Source organism: Ranitomeya imitator, chromosome 2 (assembly GCF_032444005.1).
Source record: "Ranitomeya imitator isolate aRanImi1 chromosome 2, aRanImi1.pri, whole genome shotgun sequence".
In the NCBI taxonomy this organism is placed as follows: domain Eukaryota; kingdom Metazoa; phylum Chordata; class Amphibia; order Anura; family Dendrobatidae; genus Ranitomeya; species Ranitomeya imitator.
In genome coordinates this window covers 345,185,727-345,203,689 of record NC_091283.1, presented here as the reverse complement: position 1 = coordinate 345,203,689, position 17,963 = coordinate 345,185,727, and the positions used below count along the sequence as shown (strand labels likewise).

The following is a 17,963-nucleotide window of genomic DNA, read 5'->3' as shown; positions in this document are numbered from 1 at the left end:
AACCTTTTAGCCAATTCAATGTAAGCTAAATTCTTGTGATCCGTGATCACCATAACTGGATGAACCGCCCCCTCCAAAAAATGCCTCCATTCCTCAAAGGCCAATTTGTCAGCAAGTAACTACCGATTGCAAACATCATAATTTCTCTCCGCTTGTGAAATTTTTTTCAGAAAGAAGAGCACATGGATGCAGGTTAGTCAGAGTTTTGGGCCCCTGCGATAAGACTGCTCCCACTCCGATCTCCGAAGAATCCACCTCCACAATGAACGGTTCATGGAGATCAGGTTGGATCAGAATGGGTGCAGACATAAAACACTTTTTTAATCTTTCAAAAGCCCTGAGAGCACCCGGCGACCAAACCTTGAGCTTCGCCCCCTGACATGTAAGTTCGGTAAGTGGTTTAGCAATCTGTGAAAACCCCCTTAATAAATTTCCTATAATAGTTGGCGAATCCCAGATGCTGCAAAGCCTTAAGATCAACCAATCAATTATGGCATGCTCCTTCCCAGGGTCCAACTTAAACACCTCTGCCGACAAGATAAATCCCAAGAAAGAGATCTGCTGCACCGAAAAAACACATTTCTCTAATTTAACTAACAGAGAGTTTTCCATCAATCTCTGTATCACAACACGGACATATTCCTGGTGAGTGTGCAAGTCTGTCGAGAAAATTAGAAGGTCAAGGAGGTATATTACAACAAATCTTCCAATGCAATCAGAGAAAATATCATTCATAAAATTTTGAAACAAATCAGGTGTATTAGACAATCTGAAAGGCATGACAAGGGTTTCAAACAGACCATCAGATGTTAAAAACGCAGTTTTCCACTCATCACCCTTAAGGTTGCGTATTAAATTGCAAGGCCCCTCTACGATCAAGTTTAGAAAACACCATGGCCCTCAGAAGCTGATTATATAGGTTGGGGATTAGTGGAAGTGAGTATTTTTAACCGTAATCTTATTTAGTTCTCGGAAATCAAGGCAAGGACTTTCTTTTTAACAAAAAAAATTCCAGCAGCTATAGGGGAGGAGGAAGGACGGATATGACCCTTTTGTATACTTTCGTTAACATATTATTTCATCTTTTAGGCATGCACAGAACGGTCGTCGTCCACACTTGCATGCTAAAAAGATGTCTAAAATGATGGACCACCGCTGGAACAGAGACCAGACATGGGCCAAAATGACCCAATCTGCCTTGTAAGCGAGTAGTTCCGTTAAAGCTTTCATCTGATTTGCTTTTAAAAAAAGAAACAAAAAAACCCCAGATGAAAGTCGTCAGCAGAGAGCACAGGATAAATGTGATCTGAGCCTTATTCTGATTTTTGAGAGGCAGAATGAACAAACAGACAGCAGTACAAGAATAGCTTTTATTTTTGCACGGTTCACAAGTGATGAAACAGATTTATTCTTCAGGTCGGTGTCATTACAGCGATACCAGATTTATATCATGTTTTTTATATTTTGTTGCCATCACACAGTAAAAATGCTTTTTGTTATAATTTTTTTGCGCAAACAGAGCTGTATGAGGGCTTATTTTTTGCACAACGAGTTGGAGATCATTTTAGGACACAACGTTTTTTGATCGCTTTTTATTTTTATTTCTTTAGACGCAGAATGAACAAAAACAAGCAATTCAATTATTGTTTTTATGTTTTTGGCACACTTAAGTGTGCGGTAAAAGTAATACGATAAATGTATTCTTCAGGTGAGTACGATTACAGCGATACCAGATTTATCTTGATTGTTCTATGCTTTGCTACTTTCACACACTAAAAATAATATTTAGCAAATTTTGATTTGATTTTTGCACCGCCATATTCTGAGATGTGTAATTTTTTTTTCCAGGATTAGTCATATTAGGTGATTTTCAACGCTAGAATGTTTTTATTCTACTTGGCTGCCTATATAAGGGTCACGCTTAGATATAAAGGACTCAAATGTCACGATTGTGACCATAGGAGTATTGTATATTGTTGGTGGGAGGACATTCTCACATTTACTTTTGGACCCTTTTATGTCCTCTGCTCTTGAAGTACATTCTGGAGATTTGGAGAATTTCCCCAAACATTTGGTCCAGGTCTAAGAGAAAGCTCCACTTTCTACAATTGAAACATGGATCACCAGAAAGCCATAGACCACAGCTGGCAACCTTAGGCGTTCCGCTTACAGGAACGAGGGATGATGCACAGGACGTCAGCGGGCATCAAGAGGACATCACTGCACCTCCACCTGCATCAGGGCACTGACCTCAAAGGCAAGATGAGGTTTCAGATGATGTGCTCGTCATAGGAATGGTGGGTGGAGTGGATACTTTTATCATTTCCTTTAAAAAAAAGGGGGCACCATTATCTTTAGGGGCACAATGAGGGTTGTCATTATTGTTTTGGGCTAAAAAGAGGGGTAACATTACACTCTTAAATATTTACATTGTAGAAACAAAATGGAAAAGTCATGGAGCTATCAAAATCACAAGACATGTTACTGATCTGCAAATGCTTTAAATATGGGAACAAAACGCTCAAAATACCTTAATGTCTTCGGTCTGAGCCTAGTGCGGAAATCCCGGCACTTCCGGTCTCATCGCTATTCCTGAGGTTAATTAGGGCTATAATAATAATAATGGTCGTCTGAGGAAGGTTCTGCTGCTGAAGGCTCTTGGGCAAATCATCAGAAACTGGTGCCGGCAGCTCCTGTGTAATCACCGACCAATGATGTCCAGATCTACTCTACGGAGACAAGTCTGGAGGCGCTGCAGCCACGGGATCACGTTATGTGCAGCATGATGGCTCAGTGGATAGCATTGCAGTCTTGCAGCGGGGATCTTGGTTTCAAATGCAACCAAGACCAACATCTGCAAGGAGTTTATACGTGTTTCCTCCCACATTCCAAAGCCATACTGATAGGGAATTTAGATTGTGAGCCCCATCGGGGACAGCGATGATAATGTCTGGAAAGTGCTGTGGAATTAATGGTTCTATATAAAATAAATAAATAATACGAGCGACGTGTGGCCACTTGCCAGTGTGTCTTTGTGCTGACAACTGGCTCTTTGGATTCTTTCATGAACAAACCTAGAGAGATTTAACATTGTACATTATGTACTCCACCCTGTAATCTCTACATAATGTAAACATGCCGCTCCACCCTGCACATGCGCCGCTCCGTACACCTCGTACACATGTGGCACCACCACCTACAAACACGGCTCCGTACACACGCAGCTCCGCACACCTCGTACACACCTGGCTCCGCTCCGTACACCTCGTACACACACGGCTCTGCTCTGTACACCTCGTACACACACGGCTCCGCTCCATACACCTCGTACACACACAGCTCCGCTCCGTACACCTCGTACACACGCGGCTCTGCTCCGTACACACGCGGCTCCACTCCGTACACCTCGTACACACGCGGCTCCACTCCGTACACCTCGTACACACGCGGCTCCACTCCGTACACCTCGTACACACGCGGCTTCACTCTGTACACCTCGTACACACACGCTCCGTACACCTCGTACACACACGGCTCTGCTACATCCACCCTGTAAACCCCTCCTGACCCCACACATAAACTTCCCCTCATCCAGCACCATGACAACCAGCACAGCAGAGTCCTGCATACACTGAGGCCCCTGATCATGTGACCCCTGACTCCTCCCCTCCTGTGACCTCATCACAGGTCCTGTGCGCACAGAGCAGCCATATATGTGGAGTGCAGCTCTGCAGGTGGAGGTAGGTGCTGGAGCCCTAAGGCCGGGGACACACACAACGTATAAAAATATGGTCCGTTTTACACGGACGAGAATCGCACAAATGTTACCAAAACAGTGATCCGTGTGCAGTGCGAGGGTGCGATTTCCTCGCATCAAATTATCCGTGTGACATCCGTATGGCATCCTTACGGCGAGATTTTCTCGCCGGCTTGCAAAACGGACATAGAATGGATCCATGGCCTCAAATTTTAGTAAAAACATATATACAGTCTAAATATATATATATATATATCTCATTGAGACACATATATATACACTAGATGGTAGCCCGATTCTAACGCATCGGGTATTCTAGAATATGTATGTAGTTTATTTATGAAGATTTTAGAATAATACATTGCATACACAGGATTCGGCCGGCTACGACCAATTAGCGAAGCGTGGTTGAAATCCCGCGCCAATTCGCGGCTGGACTGCGCCTGTCGCTGATTGTTTGCGGCCGGCCACGTAGTATATAGCACAGCCCACGTAGTATATAGCACAACCCACGTAGTATATAGCACAGCCCACGTAGTATATTGCACAGCCCGCGCAGTACCACGCACGCAGTGTATAACACAGCCCACGTAGTATATAGCACAGCCACGTAGTATATTGCACAGCCTGCGTAGTACATTGCACAGCCACATAGTATATTGCAAAGCCCGCGCAGTATATTGCACAGCCCACGTAGTATATTGCAAAGCCCGCGCAGTATATTGCACAGCCCGCGTAGTATATTGCCCAGCCTGCGTAGTATATTGCAAAGCCCGCGCAGTATATTGCACAGCCCGCGTAGTATATTGCCCAGCCCACGTAGTATATAGCACAGCCCACGTAGTATATTGCACAGCCCGCGTAGTATATTGCACAGCCCACGTAGTATACAGCAATGTGGGCATCATATCCCTGTTAAAAAAAAAGAATTAAAATAAAAAATAGTTCTATACTCACCCTCCGTTGTCCCCCGGATCCAAGCGAAGCAGTTACCGATGCTCCTCGCGCGCTCCGGTCCCAAGAGTGCATTGCGGTCTCGCGAAATGATGACGTAGCGGTCTCGCGAGACCAATATGTCATCATCTCGCGAGATCGCAATGCATGGAGCAGTCGCCGGGGCATCGTGAGGAGAGGGAAAGGCCTGTTCCTGATCCGGGGGCCGACGGACGGTGAGTATATAACGATTTTTTTATTTTATTTATTATTTTTAACATTAGATCTTTTTACTATTGATGCTGCACAGGCCGCATCAATAGTAAAAAGTTGGTCACACAGGGTTAATAGCAGTGTTAATGGAGTGCGTTGCACCGCGGCATAACACGGTCCATAAACGCTGCCATTAACCCTGTGTGAGGGCTGATGGGAGGGGAATACGGATCGGGCACTGACTGCGGGGAGGAAGGAGCGGCCATATTGCTGCCGGACTGTGTCGGTCGCTGATTGGTCGTGGCTGTTTTGCCGCGACCAATCAGCGACTTGGATTTTCATGACAGACAAAGGCCGCGACCAATGAATATCTGTGACAGACAGAAAGACAGACAGAAGTGACCCTTAGACAATTATATAGTAGATATATTTATATTTCATCCAGCGCTAGATAGCTTTAAAGCCGGTAATTCAATTGCCGGCTTTTGCGATCTCCTTCCCAAACCCGACAGGATATGAGACATGGTTTACATACAGTAAACCATTTCATATCCCTTATTTTTTTACATATCCCTCACTAGTAATGTTAGAAGTGTCTGTGTGCAAAATTTGGGGGCGCTAGCTGTTAAAATAAAGGGTTAAATCGCGGAAAAAACTGGCGTGGGCTCCCGCGCAATTTTCTCCGCCAGAGTGGTAAATCCAGTGACTGAGGGCAGATATTAATAGCCTAGAGAGGGACCATGGTTATAGGCCCCCCCCCTTGGCTAAAAACATCTGCCCCCAGCCACCCCAGAAAAGGCACATCTGTAAGATGCGCCTATTCTGGAACTTGGCCACTCTCTTCCCATTCCCCTGTATCAGAAAAATTCCCATGCTAGAGTTCATATGAGTTTATGCCAGCAGGGGACGCAGCACCGCAAGTCTAGGTAGCAACCTTCCCCTGCATCCATTCATTCCCCACTTTTTACAGGCAGGGGCGGCTGCATTAGCAGGCTCCTGCTTGTAAAATTATTTAACCCCTTCTGATGGATTTACAGCGTGGGACATGACTGAACGACGGAAGGTATGGGATATTGTTGGTTTTTTATTTTAACTTTGTTTCAGGTGACAAGGGTCTTCAATTGGATTGAGCGTTAAATATACTATTACAACACCCTGTGTCTTTATTTCATTAAAATACTTTTTTCATAATGTGTGTGTGTTTTATTAACCATTTATTACTATAGGATTAATAATGGATAGGTGTCTTATTGATGCCTCTCCATTATTAACCTGGTTTAATGTCACCTTACAATAGCAAGGTGACATTAACCCTTTTTTACCCCATATCCCACCGCTACAGGGAAGTGGGAAGAGAGAGGCCAAGTGCCAGAATAGGCGCATCTTACAGATGTGCCTTTTCTGGGGTGGCTGGGGGCAGATGTTTTTAGCCAGGGGGGGTCCTATAACCATGGCCCTCTCCAGGCTATTAATATCTGCCCTCAGTCACTGGCTTTACCACTCTGGCGGAGAAAATTGCGTGGGAGCCCACGCCAGTTTTTTCGTGATTTAACCCTTTATTTTAACAGCTAGAGCCCCCAAATTTTGCACACAGACATTACTAACATTAGTAGTGAGGAATATGTAATAAAATAAGGGATATGAGATGGTTTACTGTATTTAAACCATGTCTCATATCCTGTCGGGTTTGGGAAGGAGATAGCAAAAGCCGGCAAATGAATTACCGGCTTTTCGGCTATCTAGCGCTATATGAAATATAAATATATGTATATATATATATGTCTCACTGACACACACACATATATATATATATATATATATATATATATATATATATACCTATACTATGTGTAGACATTAATTTTATTTCTTCTATTCAAACATGTCAGTGTGATTTTACTGTACACTGCGCTGAATTGCCGGGTTTTCTATAGAACACCGGTGCGTATTTCTCGCAAGTCACACTGATGGTCCGTGTGTAATCTGATTTTTTCTCACCCCCATAGACTTGCATTGGCGATTCTCGGCCGAGATACGCTGACAATCGCAGCATGCTGCGATTTCACTCGGATCCTTAATACGGCCGAGAAAACAACAGATAATAGGAGCTGCCCCATAGATTAACATTGGGCCGAGTGCTATGCAATTTTTTATCGCATTGCACTCGGCAGTATTACGGTCTATTGTGACCCCGGCCTAACCAGGTAATCCTGACTACAGCTATGTGGCGCACCCTAATTGTGAGCATTGGGGAACATCACCAGATGACCGCACTGTGACTGAAAATACATCTATATACAAAACCGAACACTGATAGTGTAACAAGGGGCGATGGGGTTGGTAGTCCTGACTGAGCGCACCCACAAAACACAGACACCCCGGCCTCTTGTACATCAAACACGGGATGGACACAGCTTTCCCACAGATTACCTTGTCTCTCTCCAGCCACGACTGTCCAGATATTTACAGGGAACCGGTCACCCCCCCCCCCCCTCAGGCGTTTGTAACTAAAAGAGCTCCCTTGTGCTGCACTAATGCTGCATTCTGACAAGGTGACTCTTTTAGTTCGGGTCCCTGGCACTGCTGCAATAATCGCTTTTGAAGTTTGTCCCTCATACCGTGAAATTGCCATGGGGCAGGTCTTTCCCCTTTAATATAGACACACCACAGCCGTCATTCATGGCGTCTCCTTCATTAGCATCCCCGGCGCCTACGCTGTAAGTTCGAAGGGCAGCGCAGACTGCGCATGCCCGAGAAAAAAAATAACAGCGCAGGCGCCGGGGACGATAATGAAGGAAGAGGAGGCAGCGCGCAGAGGCCCTGAGTGACGGCTGTTAGGCGTCTGGATTAGGGGGAAAGACCTGCCCCCGGGACGATTTCACAGGTATGAGGGACACACTTCAAAAGCGATTATTGCAGCAGTGCCAGGGACCCGAACTAAAAGAGCCACCTTGTCAGAATGCAGCATTAGTGCTGCACAAGATGGCTCTTTTAGTTACAAACGCCTGAGGGGGGGGGGGGTGACAGGTTCCCTTTAAGTCCCGGCTGACGACTGTGGTCCAAAAGGGAAAGCAAACTATAATGAGAAGAGAGATGAATAGAATAATATAACACCGGCTTCCTGCTCTTGTCCACAGCTGTATCCACAATGGCCATGGTAGCCGAGATCAAGCAAGCAGTTCACACTCTGGAATCTGGATTCTTAAAGACCCTTCAGTGAAGGGCCCTTCCAGAGTCCTGGGGCCCGTGTCACAGTCCTTAATCTTTGGTCCGGGGCAGCAGATCCTCTCCCTCCTATGAGTCTGGCAATGTCCTTTTTTTGCCCAGGGCAGCAGATCCTCTCCCTCCTGGGAGTCTGGCAATGACCCTTTTTTGCCCAGGGCAGCAGATCCTCTCCCTCCTGGGAGTCTGGCAATGACCCTTTTTTGCCCAGGGCAGCAGATCCTCTCCCTCCTGGGAGTCTGGCAATGTCCCTTTTTTGCCCAGGGCAGCAGATCCTCTCCCTCCTGGGAGTCTGGCAATGTCCCTTTTTTGCCCAGGGCAGCAGATCCTCTCCCTCCTGGGAGTCTGGCAATGACCCTTTTTTGCCCAGGGCAACAGATCCTCTCCCTCCTGGGAGTCTGGCAATGTCCCTTTTTTGCCCAGGGCAGCATATACTCTCCCTCCTGGGAGTCTGGCAATGTCCCTTTTTTGCCCAGGGCAGCATATACTCTCCCTCCTGGGAGTCTGGCAATGTCCCTTTTTTGCCCAGGACAGCAGATACTCTCCCTCCTGGGAGTCTGGCAATGTCCCTTTTTTGCCCTGGGCAGCAGATCCTCTCCCTCCTGGGAGTCTGGCAATGACCCTTTTTTGCCCAGGGCAGCAGATTCTGCATCTTCTCACAGCCAACGTGGCTGGTCTGCTGACCAGGAGCAGCAGCTTCCTGCCACCTTTTTTGCTGCTGGCCCAGCCCCTATCATTAACTATTGACTGTCCCTAACGACTAATAATAATAATAATAATAATAAAAAAAAGGTTATTCTCACCCTCCCATGTGGCGCGCTGTCCTCGGCAGTGCAAGCGGCAGGTTCCGGTGCTAAGGATGCTATGCGAGAAGGACCTGCCATGATGTCACGGTCATGTAACCACGACGTCATCACAGGTCCTGCGCTCATACCAACCCTCGGACCGGAAGCTGCCGTGTGCACCGCACACAGGCACCAGGACTTCAAGGGGCCTTCGGAAGGTGAGTATATGTTTTTTTTTATTTGAAGTCTTTTTTAACCACGCATATAGTGCCCACATTGCTATATACTACGTGGGCTGTGTTACATACTGCGTGGGCTCTGTTATGCTGTGCAATATACTACATGACTGTGTTATATACTACGTGCCTGTGCAATATACTACGTGCCTGTGCAATATACTACGTGGCTATGTTATATACTACATGGCTCTGCTATATACTACGTGGCTGGCCAATATACTACATACCTGTGCAATACACTAGGTGGCTATGTTATATACTACGTGGCTGTGTTATATACTACGTAGCTCTGCTATATACTACGTAGCTATGTTATATACTACGTCGGTTGTGTTATATACTACGTCACTGTGCAATATAGTACGTAGCCATATACTACCTACATATTCTAGAATACCCTATACGTTAGAATCGGGGGACCATCTAGTATATAGCATAACACAGTTAATTCAACAAAGTGCATGGGGTCAGCACATAGAGGGCAGAGAGAGAGGTTCCTGCTACCTCCTGACCATATTACTATATGGAGACCATATAGTGGAAGATACCAGTCCTGCAGACCATATAAGAAATCACAATACAGTTATAGATGGTGACTTACAGCTGTCGTTCTTTCTGATGGAATCGTTCACTTTTCCCGTCTTTTCCATCTGGCCCAGACCGACATGACAACTTCTTCCAGCCAGGACTCGGCTGCAGAGAATACAACAAAGACACTTTTGACTTCTTACATTTCCTGTACCGTCCATATCTATGCCCAACCTGTGCAAACTACTCATTCTGCTGATACCCCAATACTGAGCCACTTCTGTCGTGTGTGTCCTACAGCACCTGATTCCCCAAAACTAAGCCGCTGCTGCCGTATGTGACCCTATTACTGCACCTGATACCCCAATACTGAGCCGCTGCTGCCGTATGTGTCCCTATTACTGCACATGATACCCCAATACTAAGCCGCTGCTGCCGTATGTGGCCCTATTACTGCACCTGATGCCCCAATACTGAGCTGCTGCTGCCGTATGTGACCCTATTACTGCAACTGATACCCCAATATTGAGCCGCTGCTGCCGTATGTGTCCTACAGCACCTGATACCCCAATACTGAGCCACTGCTGCCGTATGGTTCCTGCAGCACCTGATACCCCAATACTGAGCCGCTGCTGCCATGTTTCCTACAGCACCTGATACCCCAATACTGAGCCGCTGCTGCCGTATGTGTCCTTCAGCACCTGATACCTCAATACTGAGCCGCTGCTGCCATATGTGTCCTACAGCACCTGATACCCCAATACTGAGTCGCTGCTGCCAGATGTGTCCCTATTACTGCACCTAATACCCCAATACTGAGCCACTGCTGCCATATGTGTCCCTATTACTGCACCTGATACCCCAATACTGAGCCACTGCTGCCATATGTGTCCTACAGCACCTGATACCCCAATACTGAGCCGCCGCTGCTGCCATATGTGTTCTACAGCACCTGATACCCCAATACTGAGCCGCTGCTGCCATATGTGTCCTACAGCACCTGATACCCCAATACTGAGCCGCTGCTGCCATATGTGTCCTACAGCACCTGATACCCCAATACTGAGCCGCTGCTGCCATATGTGTCCTACAGCACCTGATACCCCAATACTGAGCCGCTGCTGCCATATGTGTCCTACAGCACCTGATACCCCAATACTGAGCCGCTGCTGCCATATGTGTTCTACAGCACCTGATACCCCAATACTGAGCCACTGCTGCAATATGTGTTCTACAGCACCTGATACCCCAATACTGAGCCACTGCTGTCGTATGTGTCCTACAGCATCTGATACCCCAATACTGATCCGCTGCTGCCATATGTGTTCTACAGCACCTGATACCCCAATACTGAGCCACTGCTGTCGTATGTGTCCTACAGCACCTGATACCCCAATATTGAGCCGCTGCTGCCATATGTGTCCTACAGCACCTGATACCCCAATACTGAGCTGCTGCTGCCATATGTGTCCTACAGCACCTGATACCCCAATACTGAGCCACTGCTGCCATATGTGTTCTACAGCACTTGATACCCCAATACTGAGCCACTGCTGTCGTATGTGTCCTACAGCACCTGATACCCCAATACTGATCCGCTGCTGCCATATGTGTTCTACAGCACCTGATAGCCCATTACTGAGCCACTGCTGCCATATGCGTCCTACAGCACCTGATACCCCAATACTGAGCCACTGCTGTCGTATGCGTCCTACAGAAGCTTCTGTGTAGTACAATAACGTCTTCTCTTACCGCCCCACATAATACTGCCACCACTGTGCCCCTTACATAGTAATAATCCCTCCTTTGTGCTCGGCACAGTATTATCATATATAGGGCTTGCAGAGTACACACAGCGGCTTTCGGCATAGTACGATCATATATAGGTCTTGCAGAGTACACACTGCGTATATCCAATCTCTAATACCTATAGAAAGTGGAAGGAGAGAAGCAGAGTTGCTGTCTTACAAATCTCTTCTTTCGAGACGTTCAATATCTTCGCCTAGGAAGTCGTCATGGCCCAAGTGAAATGAGCCTTTAAACCTTGCCACTTGATGAGTGGGTTAAAGAGATGGCTCCCTAATCCACTTGGCAATTGTGGGTTTATAGGCCATAAACTCCTTTCTAGAACCCTGGAAGGACACAAATAACGCTCTATCCTTTCTCCAGTTTGCCATAGCGGATAGGTATCTGATTATAAATCTTCTAACATCCAAAATATAAAGTCATTCCTTCTTCTGGTTCCTTGGATTAGTAAAAAAAAGCAGGGAAGGACGACTTCTTGTAGTCCATGGAACATAGATTCTACTTTAAGAAGGTGGGCTGTATCTGGCTTAAAGATTACCCTGTCATCAAGTATTTGGGTAAACAATGGAGCTGTAGAAAGAGCCTCAATATCACTGACTCTTCTGGCTGAAGTTAATGCTATCTATAGGGTGCTTTGCAGACTCTATGGGCTCAAATGGTACAGTGGGTATGGAAAGTATTCAGACCCCTTTACATTTTTCACTCTTTGCTTCATTGCAGCCATTTAGTAAATCCAAAAAAGTTCATTTTTTCTCATTAATGTACACTCTGCACCCCATCTTGACTGAAAAAAACAGAAATAGTAATTTTTGCAAATTTATTTAAAAAGAAAATATGAAATATCACATGGTCATAAGTATTCAGACCCTTTGCTCAGTGTTGAGTAGAAGCACCCTTTTGAGCTAGTACAGCCATGAGTCTTCTTGGGAATGATGCAACAAGGTTTTCACACCTGGATTTGGGGACCCTCTGCCGTTCTTCCTTGCAGATCCTCTCCAGTTCTGTCAGGTTGGATGGTGAACGTTGGTGGACAGCCATTTTCAGTTCTCTCCAGAGATGCTCAATTGGGTTTAGGTCAGGGCTCTAGCTGGGCCGGTCAAGAATGGTCACAGAGGTGTTCTGAAGCCACTCCTTTGTTATTTTAGCTGTGTGCTTAGGGTCCTTGTCTTATTGGAAGGTGAATCTTTGGCCAAGTCTGAGGTCCAGAGCACTCTGGAATAGATTTTCATCCAGGCTGTCTCTGTACTTGGCCGCGTTCATGTCTCCTTCAATGGCAACCAGTCATCTTATCCCTGCAGCTGAAAAACACCCCCATAGCATGATGCTGCCACCACCATGTTTCACTGTTGGGATTGTACAGGTGATGAGCAGTGCCTGGGTTTCTCCACACATACCGCTTAGAATTATCACCAAAAATGTCTATTTTCCTCTCATCAGACCAGAGAATCTTATTTCTCATAGTCTGGGAGTCCTTCATGTGTTTTTCAGCAAACGGGTCATTCCATGTCAAGTGAACCAATGATTTTTACCACTATATTTTTAATTCTTTTGAGATTTTGTTATTTCGTAATAGTGTGTCAGAGAATGCAAAATGTGAAGAAGAAAAAATTCTAGATATTTTTTTTTATTTTTTATTGATTTTCAAAGTTCGGAAAAAGTGCGAATTTCGGTGTTGCCTGCCTTTACATTTCTCCCCATAACTCAGGCTAGAAAAGAGATAGAGAAACAAAATAAACACCATTCTACTCAGAACTGTACAGGATTTCACCAGATATGTCATAAGAGTATCTTTGATAATATTTTACCTATGCGAACGCAAGCGCAAAACTTTAAAACGCATTTCCGAAAAAAATGTTTAATTTAAAAATTTCAAAAACTGCACATGTGCCTGCTATGCTCCTATCCACATCTGTACCAAAATACAAGATGGGATCGTGATGGGATCATATTTTAAAAAATAAAACTATTAGTGTCCGTTCAAAAATCTTGATTTCAGATCTGTTCAGCCTGTGGTCTAACAGTGTGGGGTCTAGATTTACCAAATAATCCATGATTGTTAGATATTACTGTATTATTTTATCATGTTACCACTTAGAAGCAGGAGAGGACAGAGGAGAAGCTTTGTTAGGGCTGAGAATGACCGGGGTAGACGGTGACTGCAGAGCAGATGACCGGCCGCCAGCTCGGGCCTCCACAGACCATATTCACACCAAATCTTATCACCCAGGCAACTTCTCAAATGGAGGGAGAAAAACATTCTTAACATCCAGTTCATGTATTGTACAAACCAGGACTACAAAGAGGACGAGAGTTTGTTATAACATCGGTTACAGGAAGCAGAACCCATCACAGGGACTCAGCAATACCGCACTGTCATCCCACGTAGTGGAAATAAAGAGAGTGACGTCCATGACGTGGTAGAAGGCGGCACAAGATCGGCAATGGATGACACAACTGGTGATGTGACCTGTGAATATGATCGGCGCTGGTGGCTACTGGACTCTCCAAAGATTGTGAAAATGAAGACGTAGAAGTGACTTTTCTGCACCTTCTGGTCCAGCGCCGTCCTTTGTGTATCCAAGAAAATCAGACATTGTAAAAGTTACAAAAATCAGATATAACTCAGGTGGAGCCGAGCACCATGACCGGCCGTGCATACTCTGACACAGAAGGAAACGGCCATTGCTACTGAGCCCTTATGGACAAGATGACATTTCACCCACTAGAAGGGGCACATTGATGATAACAGGTCAGTGTAAAAACCTACTATTAATGGTTTGATTAGTTCAGATTTTATAAAACAAGGATTTAGCTACTGGACTATTCTTCTTAAACACTTCAGAAATAAACTGTTTACGTTTAGTGATCTACTATATAAAGCTGAATGTGTGTATGTGTGTATGTCCGGGATTGGCATCTGCACCGTCGCAGCTACAGCCACAAAATTTTGCACAGTCACACGTCTGGACCCCGAGAGCGTCATAGGCTATGTTGTGAGGCGAAATTTTAACCCCGCGCGTTCCAATTCACCAAACAATTTTGCCCCTATCTACATAATGGGGAAAAAAGTGAAAGGAAAAGTGTTGGAAGCGTCGCAGCTACAGCAACAAAATTTTGCACAGTCACACGTCTGGACCCTAAGAGCGTCATAGGCTATGTTGTGAGGTGAAATTTTAACTCTGCGCTTTCCAATTCACCAAACTATTTTTCCCCTATCTACATAATGGGGAAAAGTGAAAGGAAAAGTGTTGGAGGCAAATTGACAGCTGCCAGATGTGAACAAGGGGGACTTAAAGAATGAGAGCGATGGCGCAAAAGAGTATATACCGATCAGTTGCTAAGGTGGGGCCCCGACATGGGATACTCGCCACACACGGGGATATGAACACACACACAAAATGTGCCACACACTACCACGTGCTTGAACACATATACCACCCTCAGCACACATTTCACCACACATACACCAACCTTGCCACATAAAAGTCGAAACACAAAAGTCGCCGCTCAAAACTCGCCACGCGCAAAACTCGCCACATGCAAAAACTAGGCTCACGCAAAACTCGCCACAAGTGCAAAACTCACCTCATGGAAAACTCGCCACACGCAAAACTTGCACACGCGGAAAAATTGCCACATGCACAAAATTTGCAACACATGCAAAAGTTGCCTCACACAAAACTTGCACATACTCAAAAGGCACCACACATAAAACTCGCCATGCGCAAAACTTGCTGCACACAACTTGCTACACTAACCTGTCACATGCAACTCGACACACAAAAAGTTGCTACACGCATGTTGCCACACAAAACTCATCTCACAAAAGTCGCTACATGCATGTCGCCACACACAACTCAACACACACAACTTGACAAACGAAACTCGCCCTAAAACACACACAAGGCTGGTATTAGCCTTCAAAAATAAAAATCTGATTAATAAGCAGACAAACTACAAGAGCAACAAATGTACCATATAGGAAATACAGCAGCTGTCAGTCACATGACCTGTCTATTATGTGTATGTGTGAGCTAATATATACTGCCAGGGGGAGGGCTTCCTGTTGGCTGGGGATTTATCAGGCTGCCAATTTATCTTACAAATACTGAGGTAAAAATACTGAGCAAATAACGTGTTAACGAGGTCTAATACAGGAGATCACACAGGTATATACTATATACAGGGGAGATGACACACAGATATATACTATATACAGGAGAGATGACAAACAGGTATATACTATATAGAGGAGGAGATGACATACAGGTACATACTATATACAGGAGGAGATGACATACAGGTATATACTATATACAGGAGGAGATGACACACAGGTATATACTATATACAGGAGCAGATTACCTACAGGTATATACTATATACAGGAGGAGATGACATACAGGTATATGCTATATATAGAAGATGACATACAGGTATATACTATATACAGGAGGAGATGACACACAGATATATACTATATACAGGGGAGATGACACACAGGTATATACTATATACAGGAGGAGATGACATACAGGTATATACTATATATAGAAGGAGATGACATACAGGTATATACTATATATAGGAGGAGATGACATACACGTATATACTATATATAGGAGGAGATGACAAACAGGTATATACTATATATAGGAGGAGATGACATACAGGTATATACTATATACAGGGGAGATGACACACAGCAGGTATATACTATATACAGGGGAGATGACATACAGGTATATACTATATACAGGAGATGACATACAGGTGTATACTATATATAAGGGAGATGACAAACATGTATATACTGAGGTGAAAATGAGAGGTGTGAGGTGAAAATGAAAAGGAGTGAGGGAAAATAGTGTAGTGATAGGAAAATGACAGATGTGATGTCGAAATGACAAGTGTTAGGGGGGAATGAGAGGAGTGAGGGGGAAAATGAGAGATGTGAGGGGGAAAATTAAAGATGTGATTGGGAAAATGAGAGGCGTGATGGGAAAATAAGAGAAGTGACGTGCTATAACTAACCACAGATATTTACTATGCCCAGGCAACGCCGGGCTCTTCAGCTAGTATAGTATAAAAAACATTGTTCCATGTATAAATAGGTGGTAGAAATATTGGTTCTTTTAATCTGTTTTTAACATATAATTAGGATGAGACTGTACTTAGAAAACCACACTTGAGGATGTGACCACCTTTTATCTTTTGGCTTGTTCAAAGAATTCAGGTTGAAAATGCTGAGCAAGTTGTTATGATGATTAAGATGTATTTATTCTGGCACTTCGGGATTTGTTTTTTGTGTCTCTTTATTTGTTACATATAAATGTTGAATGCAATAAGTTGTAATTTGAAAAGAAAAAGGAAGAAACTCACAAACATAAAATCAGATGATTCAAGGCTTAAAAAAAAAAATACAAATTTGATAGATCCCAAGCTGAGTCCCTGTACAAATATAAACAAGGACACGAGTAACAAACATGCATGTTTTCACAATTTTAAAACATACGTTTTTTTCAGAATTGCACATCAAAATTTTTAATTTGATTTCTCCAAAACAAAATATAAAGACACATAGTCTTGTGACATATCAAATGAAAGCTGGTACCGTTCTGAGAAAAATAGTAACATAGTAACATAGTAACATAGTTAGTAAGGCCGAAAAAAGACATTTGTCCATCCAGTTCAGCCTATATTCCATCATAATAAATACCCAGATCTACGTCCTTCTACAGAACCTAATAATTGTATGATACAATATTGTTCTGCTCCAGGAAGACATCCAGGCCTCTCTTGAACCCCTCGACTGAGTTCGCCATCACCACCTCCTCAGGCAAGCAATTCCAGATTCTCACTGCCCTAACAGTAAAGAATCCTCTTCTATGTTGGTGGAAAAACCTTCTCTCCTCCAGACGCAAAGAATGCCCCCTTGTGCCCGTCACCTTCCTTGGTATAAACAGATCCTCAGCGAGATATTTGTATTGTCCCCTTATATACTTATACATGGTTATTAGATCGCCCCTCAGTCGTCTTTTTTCTAGACTAAATAATCCTAATTTCGCTAATCTATCTGGGTATTGTAGTTCTCCCATCCCCTTTATTAATTTTGTTGCCCTCCTTTGTACTCTCTCTAGTTCCATTATATCCTTCCTGAGCACCGGTGCCCAAAACTGGACACAGTACTCCATGTGCGGTCTAACTAGGGATTTGTACAGAGGCAGTATAATGCTCTCATCATGTGTATCCAGACCTCTTTTAATGCACCCCATGATCCTGTTTGCCTTGGCAGCTGCTGCCTGGCACTGGCTGCTCCAGGTAAGTTTATCATTAACTAGGATCCCCAAGTCCTTCTCCCTGTCAGATTTACCCAGTGGTTTCCCGTTCAGTGTGTAATGGTGATATTGATTCCCTCTTCCCATGTGTATAACCTTACATTTATCATTGTTAAACCTCATCTGCCACCTTTCAGCCCAA

At 44.5% G+C, this 17,963-nt stretch overlaps 1 protein-coding gene across 1 annotated transcript in view; it reads left to right on the top strand.

The window, feature by feature from the left end:
- Positions 1 to 3,693: 3,693 nt before the first annotated feature.
- Positions 3,694 to 17,963, top strand: part of LOC138666526 (zinc finger protein 420-like) — a 108,280-nt gene continuing 94,010 nt past the window's right edge. The window contains exon 1 of the mRNA XM_069754740.1: positions 3,694 to 3,740. The gene's annotated coding sequence lies outside the window, so the exon portion shown is untranslated. The remainder of the gene's footprint in view (positions 3,741 to 17,963) is intronic.